We start from the raw sequence: 18,959 nt of genomic DNA, 5'->3' as shown, positions 1-18,959 counted from the left end.
TCCATTATTCGTACAACACCTGCTAGTGCAGTCATGTTATCACGGTACCCAAACGTTAAAGACAGTGGGTGCTACGTCATGACACGAACATTCAGACGAAATTTTTAACATGCCGCATATGCTTTGCACGAACATACGCTTTCACTCCATTTATGCAGGGTTTTCGGAAAATCCTGTTACAGACTTCTAGGACTTGTAGAGTGGAGTGAATAGATAATATTCTGAACTGAAACCCATGTCCGGAAATGTACCGTTCCCGTTGCTGCAACCGTTTGAAAATATGTTGGTAATGCGACCACTTTTGTAAGTAATTGATTAGGCGTGATCCATTACATCACTTGTTTTACAGTTCCGCCAATTAATAGCCAAAGAAATTGCTCCTCTACTGGTTGACGGGTTTTCTTCAACGTGATGGAGTACGGCCTCTTCGAATTTGGGTGTACGGCGTCTCTTTGGGGCACCATAGACACTACTGCTGACGGTGAAGGTAATCTTTCTCGAAACCGTTGCGTAATTGTGGCGAAAATGGTATGCGATGGAGTCGGACGTTGTGGAGAGCGTTATTGATGAATGCGACGAGCAGATTTTCCATTACCGTGAGCCTCGCCATTCAGATGGATCATGACGGTGCATTTTGCAAACGTGTACTCAACGATGTTGCTCTAACACTCACAGCAAGTGAATGAGGCCCGAACCAGGTCAGAGAGGTTGGACAGATGTCAAATGACATTAGGTAATCCGACGTAACCACCACCCACCATGATTATCATGTTGCGTACCTGTCTAGCAAGCATGTTTTGAAACGGCTGTAGCATGGAAACGGTACCGGACATGGGTTCCTATCAAAATGTTATCTACTCATTCCCCTCTATAAGTCCTAGAAGTTTATAAAGGGAAATTCCGAACGCCGTCTATGTATCTAACGTAACCATACCATTTCTCCAATCCATTATCTTTCTATATTTTTTTGTTTTTATTCACCACGGAATTCTCAGTGCTCCTATAAATGTCGCTAAGAAAAGAATTGTATGTACATTCATTAGCAACTAAATCAGAGATAAGCTCACTGGACGAAATATTAGTCACTCCCTTAAAAGAACACACTGGTCTCTTTCGAACGATGTAGGTGATGTAGAACTGGTACCACGCGATCATGTAACCGTGCGCCGCCGACGAATGGCGCAACAGTGAGGTAGTGTATTCTTGCCCGTTACAAGTAGTTGTACGAGTATGTAATCAGTGTAGTAAGACAGGCCGATGTACAGACAGGATAAAATAGCAGGAAGGAGCTAACGTGTTTGGACGTGCTCATGACCACACTCTGAATGAAGTTGCAGGTTTCTTCTTGTATTATCTTGATAAATCATCGTGTCTGCAACAAATGGTGTACCAGTCGTATCCATGTAACACAGCATATGGACAGTGATCGTAAATAGATCCTAAACAATAGGGATATGAGATGAGTGGCATTTTTGTCGCTGATGATTTGTGTCAAATCCGACAGAATTGCTGCTGTTTGTGAATGCAGGTCCATTTCAACCAGTTTTCTAATTAAAATTGCGAATGTAATTGGGCCGAGCGGTTCTAGGCGCTACAGTCTGGAGCCGCGCGACCGCTACGGTCGCAGGTTCGAATCCTGCTTCGGGCATGGATGCGTGTGATGTCCTTAGGTTAGTTAGGTTTAAGTAGTTCTAAGTTCTAGGGGACTGATGACCTCAGATGTTAAGTCCCATAGTGCTCAGAGCCATTTGAACCATTTCTTTGTAATTGGATGTGATGGACATTTGCAGTCGGATATTTCCCAAAAGGCCACTGCTCACAGCGACACATAAAATGCACGTCTTCAATGGACCATGTTACACAGAAGCTGGACAGTTGTAGTTTGAAGGTTGCAGTGTTGTCCAACTAGTAATGATCTTTCCTCATTTCAAATCATGCAAGGCATCTAGTGTACCAATGGTGCAACGAGGTATTTAACCCATACTTGTATGTATGTATTGAACTGGGGACCTGGAAACGACGGAGATGCCTCGTCCCCGCCGTAGCCCTCAGTGCTACACAGTTCCACAACAGGCTACAGCAGTCCACTCACCCCACCGCCGCCCCACACGGAACCGAGGGTTATTGTGCGATTCGGCCCCCACTGGAGCCCCCCCCCCTCCCCACCCCCCCTCCCCCCCGGGAACGTCTCATTCCAGACGAGTGTAGCCCCAATGTTTGCGTGGTAGAGTAATTATGGTGTACGCGTACGTGGAGACAGTGCTCGCGCAGCAATCGCCGACATAGTGTAACTGAGGCCAAATAAGGGGAACCAGCCCGCATTCGTCGAGACAGATGGGAAACCGCCTTAAAAACCCAGAATGAGATTTTCACTCTGCAGCGGAGAGTGCGCTGGTATGAAACTTCCTGTGTGCCGGACCGAGACTCGAACTCGGGACCTTTGCCTTTCGCGGGCAAGTGCTCTACCATCTGAGCTACCCAAGCACAATTCATGCTCCGTCCTCAGTTTGGAAGGTAGGAGACGAGATACTGGCAGACTTGAAGCTGTGAGGACAAGTCGTGAGTCGTGATTGGGTAGCTCATGTGGTAGAGCACTTACCTGCGAAAGGCAAAGGTCCCGAGTTCGGGTTTCGGTCCGGCACACAATTATAATCTGCCAGGAAGTTTCGCCTTAAAAACCATCCACAGGCTGGCCGGCACGCCGGACCTTGACACTAATCCGCCTGGTTGATTCGTGCCGGGGACCGGCACGCTTTCATGCTCGGGAAGAAGTGCTTTAGACCGCCCGGCTAGCTGGGCAGGAAACCCATACTTTCTAGAGGGCGTAGTTGAAGCCGGAGGTGGTTCAGTGATGTTTTGCGGGTATTTCTCGTACCTTGACCAGAGCCCATTTATTTACGGTACCGTGGGCATCGACTAGGACGTTTGTTTCAACATTCTCGGTGGCTAAATATTTCCTTTTTCTAAATCTTGGTGATAAGCATGCTGTGGATACTTGTGTCTTCCAACATGATAACAACCACGTTCACAGACTTTGTATGTTTTGAGAACAGTCTAGCATAGGGGTTTCCAACCTTTCGTCTTACCTTGGCCACACTGGAACAGTAGTTTTGAGCAACACATAATATACTTATCAATAATAGTAATTGTAGAGGAAAAAAATCACGAACGGGCGGAGGGTGTATATAGTTGACACATTTAGAAACTTTACGTAATTTAGAATTTATTAATTTATGATTCTTTATTCTAAAAAAGCAAGATGGAATTTTATTTTGCTTCTAGTGCGATAGATGCTTTCCTTTTGGGCCGTTCTGATACTTGCTTTGGATTCCATGCGCCCCGTGGGCCACGGGTTGAACACTCCTGCCTTAGCACCCTATTGCACCTCGGCTGGCCCTCTAAATCGGCCCGTTTTAGTTCCGTGGAAAATGTCTGGGCTTCCTAGAACAGCACAGTATGCCTGTCGCCATAGTGAATAAGGAAGTTCGGCATTTCATTTGACTTTGAAGGTGACAGAACGTAATGTCACCAGTCTTGACAGTCGGTATCAGAATGATCAAGATGGATGATAGCAGAGAATTTGATTGTGAGTAGGTAATGCCCTCTGTTTGAGAGACTATCTCGGACCTTTCACGCATATCTGATAGAAGAGGCACATTTGGCGATAGACAGCTGTACGAAATACTTCGAAATTAATTCGCTTACTGCAACTTCCTTAACATCAGCTGTATTAGGTTTAGATATACTATCAAATATTGACATTTGAAAATTTGTGCCAAGTTGGAACTCGAACGCGAATTTCCCGCTTCTCGTGAGCGGACTATGGTATAAGGCTGTAGACAGTCTGAAATGTGGAAGTTTGGGTCAGCCTGGGGAAAGTGGACGGATGCAATGAGCTTTTCCTCTATCACAGTGTGAAGTGCCGGCCGTAGTGGCCGAGTGGTTCTAGGCGCTTCAGTCTGGAACGGCGCGACCGCTACGATCGCAGGTTCGAGTCCTGCCTCGGGGAATGGATATGTGTGATGTCCTTAGGTTAGTTAAGTTTAAGTAGTTCTAGGTTCTAGGGGACTGATGACCTCAGATGTTAAGTCCCATAGTGCTCAGAGTCATTTGAACCACAGTGTGAAGTAGGCTGTTCCAACTCTAGGACCCAGTGCTCGCGAGCGTGGGCGGGGAGGGCAAACCGGTGACGCACAGGAAGGCGGTCATGCAGCCAGACCATAGCCTAATCGATCCTGCTGCGCCGTCCGAGTGCCCACGTGTAGGGATGGCCAAGCTGTTCGCACATGCACAGAATGCATATAATAAGGATAACTGGCAAGTAGCCTACCCAACCGGCCCCTGCTTGTAGGAGAGCTGACGGACACTCGTGGTCCCTGTGCCCCATGGTGCAGCATTGGTACACTCTGTTGTAAAAAGTGTTCGTGGCTATCTCGATTTGGAGAAAACTCCTGCTATAGGAATCGACTGTTACGGGTAACAACGTGTTGATGACAGATGTCACCATCGACTGTGGCAGATGATAATGGTGAGTAGAAGAGCCAAGGAGCCCAAGTGAAACAAATCACTAGCCAGTTCAAATCTAGGACAATACCCAGAGGGATCCAGAGAGGAGCCATATCATCCTGAGCCACTTCCTTGCAGTGGCGTACAGAATTCACGCCATCAAATGAATACTTCTGCTTACTCAAAACACAGGGAACGTTTAACATGGGAACACTATCACTGGACACACAAAGCTGTGAAAATAGATCACACGCAGTTTTTGAATCACAGTAGACTCTGATACAAGCAGATGGTAGGGAATGGGTATAATCTCTGAGGTTTTCTTAGTGTAATTGATTAACAGAGTGCTTCCAGGTATTCAGCTGACGAGGGGACCATCAGACATATTAATCACGGATTTTGATGAGTCTTAGGTATGTTGTAGAGGGACCTGTTCTAAGTAGCTGACTAGCAGCTTTCCATGCGACGGTCCCAAGATCCCGGGAAATCGATGCTGAAATTTGATGCGCATGTCCTACACTTGCAGCGTTAAATATCTGTAGACCGAGCGAGTGTAGTACAGAAGCTAAGGTTCACAGCTATCATGTTAGTGGTCCGGGCTCAGACTTTGCTGGAGTACTTTTTTCTTTTCAGAACATCATTGTCGCCGAAGTAATTTATTAATAAATTAATCACTAGTTGAGTATGTGGCGTTACATTATTCCAATTATGTTAGACCATCTCCTCCGTTCCTCTCTGTCTGTCCATCTCCTTCTCCCCCTCTCTGTGCCCACCTACTCCATCTCCCACACTCTGTCCATCTCCTCGTGCCTCTTTCTCTGTCCATCTGTTATTACTCCTCCGTCTCCGAACGTCTGCTCTCCCCCGTCTCTGTCCTTCTGCTACTCTCCCTCTCCGTCATTGCTACTTCCCCTGTCTGTCCCTCTGCTGCACCCCCTCTCTCTCCATCTGCTCCTATCCCCCCTGTCTATCTCGTCCTTCCCTCTCTGTCCACCTCCTCTTCCCCTCTCTCTGTCCTTCTCCTCCTCCTCCTCCCTCTCCCTATCTAGCCATCCCCTCCTCCCCTCCCTTTCTGTCTGTCCTCTCATCCCACTCGCTATGTCCATCTCCTCCTCACCCTCCCCCTGCCCATATCGTTCTCCTGCCCACTCTCTGCCCATCTCATCCTCCCCCTCTCCCTGACCATCTCCCCTTCTTTCCTCTCTCTGTCCTTTTCCTCCTCTTTCCTTTCTTCCCCACCTCTGTCCTTCTCTGTCCAGTCCCTCCTCTTTCCTTTCTTTCTCCATCTGCTCCTTATTCCCTCTCTGTCCATTTTCCTCTTCCCTCGTTCTCTGTTCATCTCCTCCTCCTCTAAATCTGTGTCCATCTCCTCCTTCCCATCTCTGTTTGTTCATCTCTTTCTTACCCCTTCTCTCTCCATGTTATCATTCCCATCTGATAGGACGTTGCTGATTCTTAACCCCACAGTATTTTTTCAGATAGTAAGTAATATGGTGTACTAAGTTTGGTTGCAATCGATCCACAGGTTTAGAAGAAGCTTTTTACACGCAAATTTGTCTGCATACGCATATATCACACACAGTGGCACATGTGAACACTGTCTGCGAAATGTGTTGTGAATAGAGGTAGTGGTAATGAAGTAATAAATTAAAATGTCCAGCATGATGCGGCAGTTTTTCACGCATCTCAGTGTTTATGACGTCAAAACCCCTGAACTGTACCCTACAATGATATATTTTTACAGGTACATTTTGTGGAATATGTGAATACGGTCTGCAAAAACTGTTGAGCATAGAGTTGTTAGTAAAGAAGCAATAAATTAAAAGTTCATGCCTATACGTCAGTTTTGCTACATGAACACCAAAAATGTAGAAAGTGATAAACTTTTCGTTTTGTCACTTTGGAGGGGTCCCAACGAGAAGAAGCCTTATGAAAGTTTGAAATTATGTGTAATGTTACTTGCAAGTCACTAAATTCTCTAATTCTCGAATACTGGGCGCATATAGTGTGGTTATTTGGTATTTCCAGACAGTAAGTGACATGTGTACCAAGCTTGGTTGAAATTGATCCAGTGATTTAGGAGGAGATTTGGAAAATACAAACATACATCCACTTTTATAATATGTATCGATTGCAGCCCACTTTCTTCAAGTGTGTATTCCATTTGTTACAGAATAGAGTGCAGAATTGTCTTACTCACTATCACTTGCATAGCTTCCTGTGCTACAACAGATTTCTAGCTGGTATTTGTAGCAGAAGTAAGCGAAACTCGAATTCGTAAAGCACCACGCACATTTAATGGAAGCTACTGCCTTGCATGCACACGAATTTCTCAGAAGCGATACCAGAAAACACAGTTCGTTCAAATTAAAAAATATTGTCCTTTCTTTGATAAGCTTCGATGGATACCACGCATATTTGATCTTTCCTGTGAAAACTGGTACACTATATTGATACAGAATTAAAATATGTTTTTTTTATGCACTCTTCCCTCGAAGCGATTTTTCTGTTAGTCTTTAGCAAGTCGGGAGTACTTTGCATTTTTTTCGTGAAAATTTTAGCTTGACTGCAGCTGGCAAAGTGGAGCACATTTGTGTGGGATCATTTTTATGGTGCAAAGATTTGATCATAAAGTGTCTGATCAGTCTGCCCACCTCACAAATCAATACAGTAAGGATTTTTTTGTCCCACTGTAAGGTGGCAGAATAAGTGAAGGTCAATTTCTCACCTTACATAAGAGTTTTATACATCGTATTACGAAGGTGAATATGACACCTAACTTGCTTCAGCAGTAAGGAGCAGATTTGCCTATAAGTACGTAATGAAAAGGGGATGACACTCAATCGACGGTATTAACACACCACTCCTATATAATGCATGTCATTGAGCAGAAGGTGAAGAAGCAGCGAGAGGAAACGTTTTGTATGGAAGCCAGCGTAGGCAGATGCAGAGACCACACCTCGGGAGGCACTACAGGGGGCGCATCCCGCAGCGGTGGGTCAGCAACCGAATGGGTGGCTCATACTGCATGGGGAGTAACAGGACCACCAGAAGTAGGACAGAAAGAGGCTTTAGAAAACTGCGTTTCGGAATTCCAAATGGATACGAACAAAACCAGTGACGCATTCGATCTCATGAACTGCAAGTGCTACACACGTGATAGACACATGTAACGTTTTAGGCGTCTGCAGCAGGCACAAAACGTCCGATTGGCGGAAACGCACTGGGAAGGAGTAACGTGCCGAGATATCGACGCAGTTCAGTGGTAGGACCCTTGCGATTGGCAGAGAGAGTTTCCACAAAATAAGAGGAACGCTCCTATTGGACGAAAAAAGCCGTGACATGGAGAACGAAAAAACCCCGGTGGGGAGAGAGTTCGGCTACGAGAAAGAGGAGAGCAAAGTTTTATGGGATTCTTCTCTGAACTGGCGTCAAGTGCAGAACAGACCGCATAATGCTCTGTACGACGCAGAGGAGAAATTTGTGTGAATATTGCGTTCACAGCAGCTGACCTCCAAGTAGAAATTAGCTGTAGCATCGTTGAGCTCCAACTGTGGAGAAAGGAACCAGCCAGTTAGTTAATTGTTCTTGTGAGAACTGAGATGGCATTATAATATGCACGCTGCTCCAGCCATGCGCGTGTTTATCAGCATTGTCTGAGACTAGGGATGAGTTCATGTTTTCTCGCATATCGAGAAACATAGGGAAAGTTTCTGCTGGAAAATTCAGCAGAGATTTAATTAGATTTTATAGGAATTCAGTGGGCGAGAGCAGCCACTGTAAGTGATAAGGGTAGTAACAATTGTCTTCGAGAATGTTTCACACGGTCATCTGGCTTACCCCGTACTGGTGGGCCAACTGCCTGGTACAGACACGGCGGTCGCCTTCCACAGTGTTAATCACATTTTCCTCCAAGTCTGGTCTCACAACTTTTGGGGTACATCCTTAATGATTTCCTGCTTCCTGAATAATCCTGTCACCAATTATCCCGGCCCACACATTCTGGCAGCACCGATGCTGATGATTCGCTGTCACCATACCATGGGCTTCTGCATACTATGCCACAGATGACTGTTATGAAAGTAGAAGATTACACTCCGCGTACAGACGGCCTCATCTGTGAATAGGATGGATGACACAAGTCCCGGAATCGTGGTTGCGATACACTGTTGCAGACAGTGGATGCTGTGGTTGTTGTCAGCGGAGATAGTTCTCCTGATACAATCTTGCTGCCCGCCGACTGTTGCGATTTGCCTTTCCGTAAGTAAATACCATATCGGCAAGCTCCCGATATGGAACCTTTGTGTACAACGCTGTATCACATCCACTACAAGGGGAGTCAGCAGGAGAAGTGAATCGGTCACAGCATTACCAATTACTACGGCAGGAGAGTGCGCTACGGCTTGACATATGAAGAGTACCACTCTCTAGGAGGAAACCATGCATACTGTCTGTAACTGTGGCTGCGTGGTAAACCTAACATTAGACCGCAGCCTCTGTAACTAAGTATGATTGAATAAATAGTCTTTAGCATGGAAACCATGAGTTTCCGGACATAAGTTCATTAGACTTTTTTTTATTCCGTATCCTCTCATCGATCAATCCCTAGAGTTTGTACACGGTGGAAAAAATCGCCCTGTATTTTCTAAGTGCCGTCTGCCACTCATTTCATAGCACAGATGTAACTGTAGTTGTAATTTAGTTCAAGCCACAGAGAAAAATATTTACAAGCGATTCTTATGTATAATCAGATGTTCGTGTAACAAGGACGTAGCCAGAATTTTGTCAAAGGGGTTTATTTTTTTATTTATTCTGGAAACAAATTTCTTTACTTTTTAATTTTGTGTACATAATTTCCTTTCTTGAGGACTTCATGAAAAAACAATATTTGGTTAATAAAATTAAGGAAGTAAAACGTTTCCTGAATGTGTGTAACATATATTCTCAACGTGAGAAATGCCCAGATGCACAATTAAGTATTTCTTTATTTTTTAAACGAATTAATCTCTAATGTAGTATATTGCCTCTTTGCTAACAAAACACAGCTCAGTCTTCTAATATAAAGGTCACTATCGCAAAGTGGAAGTATCTTAAAATCTGGCTGAATAACTTATAATGCCTGCCGTTGTGGCCGAGCGGTTCTAGGCGCTTCAGTCCGGAACCGCGCTGCTGCTACGGTCGCAGGTTCGAATCCTGCCTCGGGCATGGATCTGTATGATGTCCTTAGGTTAGCTAGGTTTAAGTAGTTCTAAGTCTAGGGAACTGATGACCTCAGATGCTAAGTCCCATAGTGCTCAGAACGATTTGAACCATTCTGTTCAAACCTCTTTTGACAATAGCTATCTTTCTCCTATACAGTCTCGTATTTAAATTTCCAGTTTATCTGAAACCAAACCAAAATTGCTTGCTTTAGCACGCCAAGTTCCTCAATTCAGTCTCAAATTAAGTATCTCATTTAATTAAAATTCTTCAATTTCCTTAAGTGATCAAGAACTTCTTTTTAAATTATTATTTCAACAATCAAGTTGGAAAAAATGTTCAAATGTATATGAATTCCTAGGGGACCAAACTGCTGAGATAATCGGTCCCTATACCTACACACTACATAAACTAACTTAAACTGACTTATGCTAAGAACAACACACACACCCATGCCCGAGGGAGGACTCGAACCTCCGGCGGAAGGGGCCGCGCAATCCGTGACACGGGGTCAACTTGAAACTACAGCAACCAAATTTATTTATAAAACAATACGGAATACACAGATACTATTCGGGATCTCAAAATTCATTCACGCATTGATTTCAACTAGACGTGTAATGTATGCGGCGTCACAAATGAGTCTGCGTTTATGCATCATAGTATGGCTATACAGTGCTTGATGCCAATAAACTCGTCTGTGATGTACAAAGTACGTTATCACTTATATGATGTTCATTTACGAATACGTTAGAGTTGTGACGGTTGGACTCACTATTTCAAAGATATTACGAATAAGTCATTTGAAAGTAGAACATTTTTCTTACAATAAAACTTGAAGACACGATATATCGCTGTTCCACAAGTGAGCCGTCTTTATGTACGGATACATAGTAAAAAACGACGATTGCTAGCTGGCTTCGAATGTAAATATCGCTAAACTGCACTAATTATCTAAATATTACGTAAATCAACATTAAAACTGATTGCTAACTGCATGAGAAATAAATACCTACGAGTATTTCCCACATCAAGATAAGTACTGTTACAAAAGTAATGGAAAAAATATTTTTTATGTAAGGGTTTCTACAATTTAAAAGCATTACAGTCTGAAGATAATCCTAGAACATCTGAAAACACTTCAGTTATTTTAGTACTGCAAGAGTGTAAATGTATTATTGATAAAAAGGGAAGGAGTGGCGACGGAGGGAATGCATGGTGCAGCTGGCTCGGACGAATTCAAACAGCCTGCTGAAAAAAATGTTTTAGAAACGATCGAAATATACAGGGTGTTTCAAAAAGAATACCACAACTTTAAAAATGTGTATTTAATGAAAGAAACATAATATAACCTTCGGTTATACATCATTACAAAGAGTATTTAAAAAGGTTTTTTTTTCACTCAAAAACAAGTTCAGAGATGTTCAATATGGCCCCCTCCAGACACTCGAGCAATATCAACCTGATACTCCAACTCGTTCCACACTCTCTGTAGCATATCAGGCGTAACAGTTTGGATAGCTGCTGTTATTTCTCGTTTCAAATCATCAATGGTGGCTGGGAGAGGTGACCGAAACACCATATCCTTAACATACCCCCATAAGAAAAAATCGCAGGGGGTAAGATCAGGGCTTCTTGGAGGCCAGTGACGAAGTGCTCTGTCACGGGCTGCCTGGCGACCGATCCATCGCCTCGGGTAGTTGACGTTCAGGTAGTTACGGACAGATAAGTGCCAATGTGGACTCTCCATACAGTTGATTGTGGAATTTTCAGCTCTCTGCTAGCTCTGCGAGTCGATTTTCCCGGGCTGCGAACAAATGCTTGCTGGATGCGTGCTACATTTTCATCACTCGTTCTCGGCCGTCCAGAACTTTTCCCTTTGCACAAACACCCATTCTCTGTAAACTGTTTATACCAACGTTTAATACACCACCTATCAGGAGGTTTAACACCATACTTCGTTCGAAATACACGCTGAACAACTGTCGTCGATTCACTTCTGCCGTACTCAATAACACAAAAACCTTTCTGTTGAGCGGTCGCCATCTTAGCATCAACTGACGCTGACGCCTAGTCAACAGCGCCTCAAGCGAACAAATGTACAACTAAATGAAACTTTATAGCTCCCTTAATTCGCCGACAGATAGTGCTTAGCTCTGCCTTTTGTCGTTGCAGAGTTTTAAATTCCTAAAGTTGTGGTATTCTTTTTGAATCACCCTGTAGAATGTATTGTCATCAATACCCCTTCCGCTCTCTCCACAGGCCCCTTCGCGTGTTTCTGTATCGGGATTGGATTTCATAACTGAGTGCCACCCGGGTGACCATATTGGGAGATATCTTGCCATCTGGGCTACTAATGATAGAATTTTGAGCATTTTTTTTTAAATAAATGCAACCATAACTTTTTGAGAGATATTTTTGTTGCTCAGCGCCATTTTTGGGGAACACAGACCCTTTATTTTTATGCACTGGTTTTGATTTAATGATATTTGAAGCTACTTTTACCGCTCCGCTGCTTTGTGAAATACTGAGATATTGCTACCTCAAAGTTCTACTAGTCTCCAAATAACGACCCGGTGATAACATTAAACTGTTAAACAAAGGTACTTAGGCTATTATAGTACCTTGTACATATTTTTAACTTGCCATAACGATAGTGGACGAATAGAAATTGTTTTTCCTCTCCTTTCTTGTTACAAACGTACATGTAATTAGAAACTATTACAACAGCACGCAGAACAAAAGCAATAAACAGCACCACATACATTAAATTCAACTGCGAGTAAGAACTGAAAAAATTAACAAAACAACTGATCTCAAAATGCTTCAAATGGCTCTAAGCACGATGGGACTTAACATCTAAGGTCATCAGTCCCCTAGACTTAGAACTTCTTAAACCTAACTAACCTAAGGACATCACGTTCATCCGTGCCCGAGACAAGATTCGAACCTGCGACCGTAGCAGCAGTGCAGTTCCAGACTGAAGCGCTTAAAACCGCTCGCCACAGCGGCCGCCTAACTGATCTCAAGTAAGGCCAACAATGTGCAGTATTTGGTCATGGTTAAAGTACGGATGGCTGATAGTGTTATCGATATTACGATAATTTAAAGCTATCGATGGCCTTGTTGACCATCGACAGCACATGCCAATTTTACGTCGTATGATTAAAAATCAAAATATGCTTCAATTTCACTACACAGCAACTAGGTAGGCCGTGTGCCCCTCCCCCCCCCCCCCCTCCCGCCTTTTGGCTTCGTCCGTGCGTATAGTGATGATTAACTGAAGTCGGAGACGAGAAACATAAAGCTAACACTGATTTTTGGAGGACAAGAAGGCAGCAGCTATCGTGCTCTGATGGCGGCGTGTGGAGTTGCTGCACACGCGACCCGCGACCCACGTCCCCGCCTCCAGAGACAGGAAATGCTGCAGCACGATGACTTAGCAGTTCCATTCTGGTTACGAAACGTCCATAACCGCTGAATCACTACAAAAAAATCTGTTGACTACTGAGCGAAACGTATTAACACTTGCAGGAGACACTTTGCTTGGTTCAGTGGGTTTCACTTAAAGTGGCCACTACTAAATAATAATAATTTCGTGTGGTTCAACGTCCAGGCGTACGTCTTTCGATTGTACCCAAATTTGGTGACTTGCGTGTTCCTGATCGTGCCACTGTTGTAACCAGGGAAAGGAGACCTAGAGTTTAACGTGAAATCCGAACCACTTGTCGTTCGTGGTGACTTCTCACATCGTTGAGAGGTGAAGGTTAAATTAAAGGAAGACTGAAAATTCCCGTGGTCTGAAGGGCATTCGATCCCACAATCCCTCGGTTTCCAGGCACGTCCTTTACTCTTAGATCACCAGGCCAGTTGCTGACTACCTAACCAGTGTTAATACCATTCGTGCCCACCATACTATTGCCTGTGCAGTATGTCAGACAGAAACTTACGCGAATGATGTAAAACTTATATGTAAGATAACTTTTCCCATGACTAAGAGGGTTTTGTCTACTCTTTTCCCACCTTTATATGTTTTTTTGTTTCATTTCCCCACATTCTTTTTTTTTAAGTATCTGATTGCTGTTGCCACCTGATAGTGGTTTGCCCCTGAAATTGGCCTGTTGTGGAAAATAAAATATGTAACAGGCATGGAAAAATAAATGCCTTCGAGAATAGCGAAATGTTGGACATAATACTGAAGTTTTCCGACTCTTGACCAGTACTATGAACGGTGATCAGAAGCTAAGGTTACAAATTCTGCAGTGGAACGTGTACATTTTATTTCATACAACCAATGTAGCCAACTGATAGCACATACATTAAGTTATTGTTCAACATAGTTTCCGTATCTGTTTATGCACTTCTCGCTTCGTGGAATGAGTCGGAGTATACTCTCCTGGTAAATAAAAATCATGCCCTTGCGTGTTTGGCCACGTTTGGGCCGGCCACTGCGATCTTCGTCGGTGACGTTTTCTCTACCGGCCACAAACTTTCGACGAGATGCTGATTAGACACTGTAATATCTCCGCAAACCTCTACCAGTTCCCAATTAATTACAGCTCCGGTTACCCTTTTCGTCCACAGAAATTGAGCAACTGAGCAGATTTCTTCTCAACATCAGTTTTACAATCGTGTCACCATTTGCGTTTACCTGCAACTGGCGTTGTAGGTGGCAGGTGGCTAAAGCTGTCCACAGTTACCAACCGCATGTATGAAATTACTGCACACCGCTAATTTCTCTATAACAGTCTAAACTCGAGGGATATCGACCTTGTAGCCTCACTTTCTGATCACCCCTTGTATTAATGACTTTTGCTGGATAGTACAGACAACGATGGCTCACCACACATTTTTATTGCCTGATTATTGTGCATATTGTGAGATTCAGGTGGGAAGAACTGACGTGTTGGCTGTCCTTTGAAAAACCGTAGGCTCCAGGAATTAACAGTGAATCTCTCCATAATGCTCAACGCTTCTCCTATAGCGTCTGCTACTGGAGAAAGAGGAAGAAAGGTTAAGATAAAATCTACTGCCGATGACAAAGTGAGTGCAGATATTGCGCAAGCTTGAATTGCGCAAGGATGAGGAAGGAAGTCACCGGTGTGTTCTTCGAAGGAACCACCCTAGCATTTGCCTTAACCGATTAAAGGAAACCACAGAAAACCTACATGTGGATGGCTGAAAGCGAATGCACGCTAGCATTAGGTATGATGAGCAACTCTGTGACGACCTCGCACTTATTAAACGAACACATGACGGACTTACTGCTCTTCTTTTGATCTTCTCTATCTTGTTTATTAGTGCGATCTGGTACGACGCCACACTGACGAACAGTATTCAAGAATCGATCGAACGAGATCGTTACTATTTGCAGCGATTGACCTCCCCGTTTATTTGGATATGGCCAGATATTTTAAAAAATGGTTCAAATGGCTCTGAGCACTTTGCGACTTAACTTCTGAGGTCATCAGTCGCCTAGAATTTAGAACTAATTAAACCTAACTAACCTAAGGACATCACACACATCCATGACCGGGGCAGGATTCGAACCTGCGACCGTAGCGGTCGCTCGGTTCCAGACTGTAGCGCCTAGAACCGCTCGGCCACTCCGGCCGGCCCCAGATATTTTCTTCCCATTTACTTACAATACGTTCCATTTGCTTATGTTGAGTGTCACCTATCAGTCTCTTCACCAAGTGTCGATCCTCTACAGTTCTGTCATCAGTTCGCTACAGTTTTCTGGTGTTTAGACTTCCCCATGTCCAAAATCACTATACGAACAACGTCATGGATCTTCCGGTGTTATCCACAGTGTTGTGGTTGGCAGGAGAGCCAACACCGGATTACTAGAGGAAGCCGAAAGGCACGCGTTTTAGCTCACGCAGGCTGGCGTGAGATCTGGAACAGGACAAGGAAATTAGAATTTAGAAAAAACGGACGTAGCTGGTGGAATACTTAACTTTAATCCATTAATGGTGAACGTCGCTCTTGACGGTACATGATTCACTATCAATAGTAACTGGTAATGGCGCCTTACTAGGTCGTAGCAAATGACGTAGCTGAAGGCTGTGCTAACTATCGTCTCGGCAAATGAGAGCGTATTTTGTCAGTGAACCATCGCTAGCAAAGTCGGTTGTACAACTGGGGCGAGTGCTAGGAAGTCTCTCTAGACCTGCCGTGTGGCGGCGCTCGGTCTGCAATCAGTGATAGTGGCGACACGTGGGTCCGACGTATACTAACGGACCGCGGCCGATTTAAAGGTTACCACCTAGCAAGTGTGGTATCTGGCGGTGACACCATACACAGTATAGTTTAGACATATCGCGAAAAGTAAGGGCTTCATACCATTGCACTAGAAACCTCACGAAGTTACTTTTACATAAATATATCTCTAGAAGCAAAGTATGACTAAGATTCGTAGACAATGCGTGGGAGACATGCTACTGACCCCTCCCCCCCCCCCCCCTGTCCCCGCGACGAGTCATTTCCATAACTGTTTGGCATTCTTCAGATGTTTCTCTAAAGGCGTAATCCATTGCTACAAGAATACTGACCTTCCTAAAACATTTTCAGACGGATACAGTAAGCTGGAAGCTTGTTTAGTAGTAGCGTTTCTGGAAAATTATGACACCGAAGGTAGTGTTACCAAAACTCACTATTCGAATATGGTTTACTCTGGTTTACAACTAGTTCTTTTTCCGCTTATCTTATTAATGTATTTACTGAGCTCTTCGTGTGCAATATAAAAATAAAAAACACCGGGTGGCTATGAACGATCATTACGTTGACTGGTACGAAATGGGTCTTAACATAGACCTGCACTGAAATATAGCGCGACAATAGTGGCACTAAAAGACCAGACCGCATAGATTTGGGAAAAACATTACACACTGCCACTTCAACAACTACAAATCAAGATATGATCATGCGGGAAATCTTTACGGATGTGTTATTGGATCTATGACGTTTTGACTAATATAATCCAGTACTGTATACTGGACATCGAAAGTAATATTGGAAATGCCACAAGAAAACACAGTGGGACCTCAAATGTTCCCAATACGTTGTTATTATGATGTTCAGTCCAAGGACTGGTCTGCTGCAGCTCTCGGCGCAAATGTATCTTGTGCAGATCTCTCCATCTCTGCATAATTGTAGTAATTAGCTTACTATGTTCAAGCGTTTGTTGTCTCTCCGTATAATCTCCACTCCCCCCCCCCCTCGCCAAACAACACACACATATATATATATATATATATATATATATATATATATATATATATATATATATATATATACATATATAAGAAAGTAGAGAGAAAGATTATTAGAAAAATTCTGGGACCGTGATACACACAAGATGGATACAGACTTTAAACCATCGAGAGAACAGAAAAAGTATCAGACATCGAAAAAGAGATGAATGAAGTCCTATAAACACCTAGACAGATTACCTGGGATTACTTGGAAACAGACTAACTAAACGTCTATTGGTCTATTGGAATATGTGACATCACTTACAGCATCAATATCCTGGGTAACTGAAGTTAAGAAGGATATGACAAAAGTAAAAATTGATGTAAAAAACACATTCAGAAGCAAAATTGATGAGTGGAAGTATACACCAGAGAAGGAAGCAAAACCATACCGACCAAAGTGGACAGATGAAAGAAAGCAGGTTTTCACGGGGAAAATGAAGAAATATTGGGAAAATAAGAAGAATGGTTCTAACAATGGAACCACCCCATCGCACCCCCCTCAGATTTAGTTATAAGTTGGCACAGTGGATAGGCCATGAAAAACAGAACACAGATCAATCAAGAAAACAGGTAGAAGTTGTGTGGAACTATGAAAAAAATAAGCAAAATATACAAACTGAGTAGTCTATGTGTAACATAGGCAACATCAAGGACAGTGTGAGATCAGGAGCGCCGTGGTCCCGTGCTTAGCGTGAGCAGCTGCGGAATGACAGGTCCTCGGTTCAAATCTTCCCTCGAGTGAAAATCTTACTTTCTTTATTTTCGCAAAGTTATGATCTATCCGTTCATTCATTGACGTCCCTGTTCACTGTAACAAGTTTAGTGTCTGTGTTTTGCGACCGCACCGCAAAACCGTGTGATTAGTAGACGAAAGTACGTGCCGCTCCAATGGGAACCGAAAACATTTGATAGCAAGGTCATAGGTCAACCGATTCCTCCACAGGAAAACACGTCTGATTTATTCTATACGACACTAGTGACGGCATGTGCGTCACATGACAGGAATATGTTGTCGACCCACCTAACTAGTACACTTGGCGAATGGATAAAAAGATTCTTCTACCTTGCCCGATTTAGGTTTTTTTGTGGATGTGATAATCACTCCCAAAAAAGTGATGAAAACATAAGAGTTTGTCACATAAACTGCAACAAATGAGTGCAACAGTTTCACAGTCGCACAGTTTTCCCCGTGCTCTGTCAAAACATATGTTTTTAACGCTTTCAAATTTTTCCGTGTGTATACCGTCAAATCCTACATATGTCCAAGCAAATCTGAAGATGTCCTGGAATTTTGGAGAGCGAAGTTGATTATGTGTGAGTGCCAATTATCAAAATTGTCTGAAAATAGAAAAATTAAACTTCTCACTCGAGGGCAGAGTTGAACCAAGGACCTCTCGTTCCGCAACTGCTCACGCTAACCACGTGACCACGGCACTCCTGGGCTCACATCAGCCTTGATGTTGCCTATCTTGCGTATGGACTACTCAGTGTGTATATTTTGCTTATTATTTTCATAGTTCCACACAACTTCTTCCTGTTTTCTCGATTGATCTGTGCTCCAATTTTCAAGGCCTATCCACTGTGCTAACTTATAACTAAATCTGAGGGGGGCGCGATTGGGAGGTTCCCTTGTGAGCTGGTACTCTCCTTAATGTTGCCTTTTTGAGCATGGACTACTCGGTTTGTATATTTTGCTTATTTTTTTCACAGTTCCACACAACTTCTTCCTGTTTTCTCGATTGATCTGTGTTCAGTTTTTCAAGGCCTATCCACTGTGCCAACTTATAACTAAATCTGAGGGGGATGCGATGGGGAGGTTCCCTTGTAAGAAAGACTGGAAAACATCTGCTTATTGTTCTTAAATGGAGGTATTCGCTAATCATGTGTCGTTGCATCAGCAATTACTTGGAGATGACTTTAATAATCGAGTGAATTTCTGCCAATTGGCATTAACAGAGAATGCATTGCAGTTCTACCTGTCGCCCGCATCTCGTG

Source organism: Schistocerca piceifrons, chromosome X (genome assembly GCF_021461385.2).
Source record: "Schistocerca piceifrons isolate TAMUIC-IGC-003096 chromosome X, iqSchPice1.1, whole genome shotgun sequence".
Taxonomy (NCBI): Eukaryota; Metazoa; Arthropoda; class Insecta; order Orthoptera; family Acrididae; genus Schistocerca; species Schistocerca piceifrons.
The sequence above is the reverse complement of the archived record's forward strand: the minus strand, read 5'-3'. Positions refer to the sequence as shown.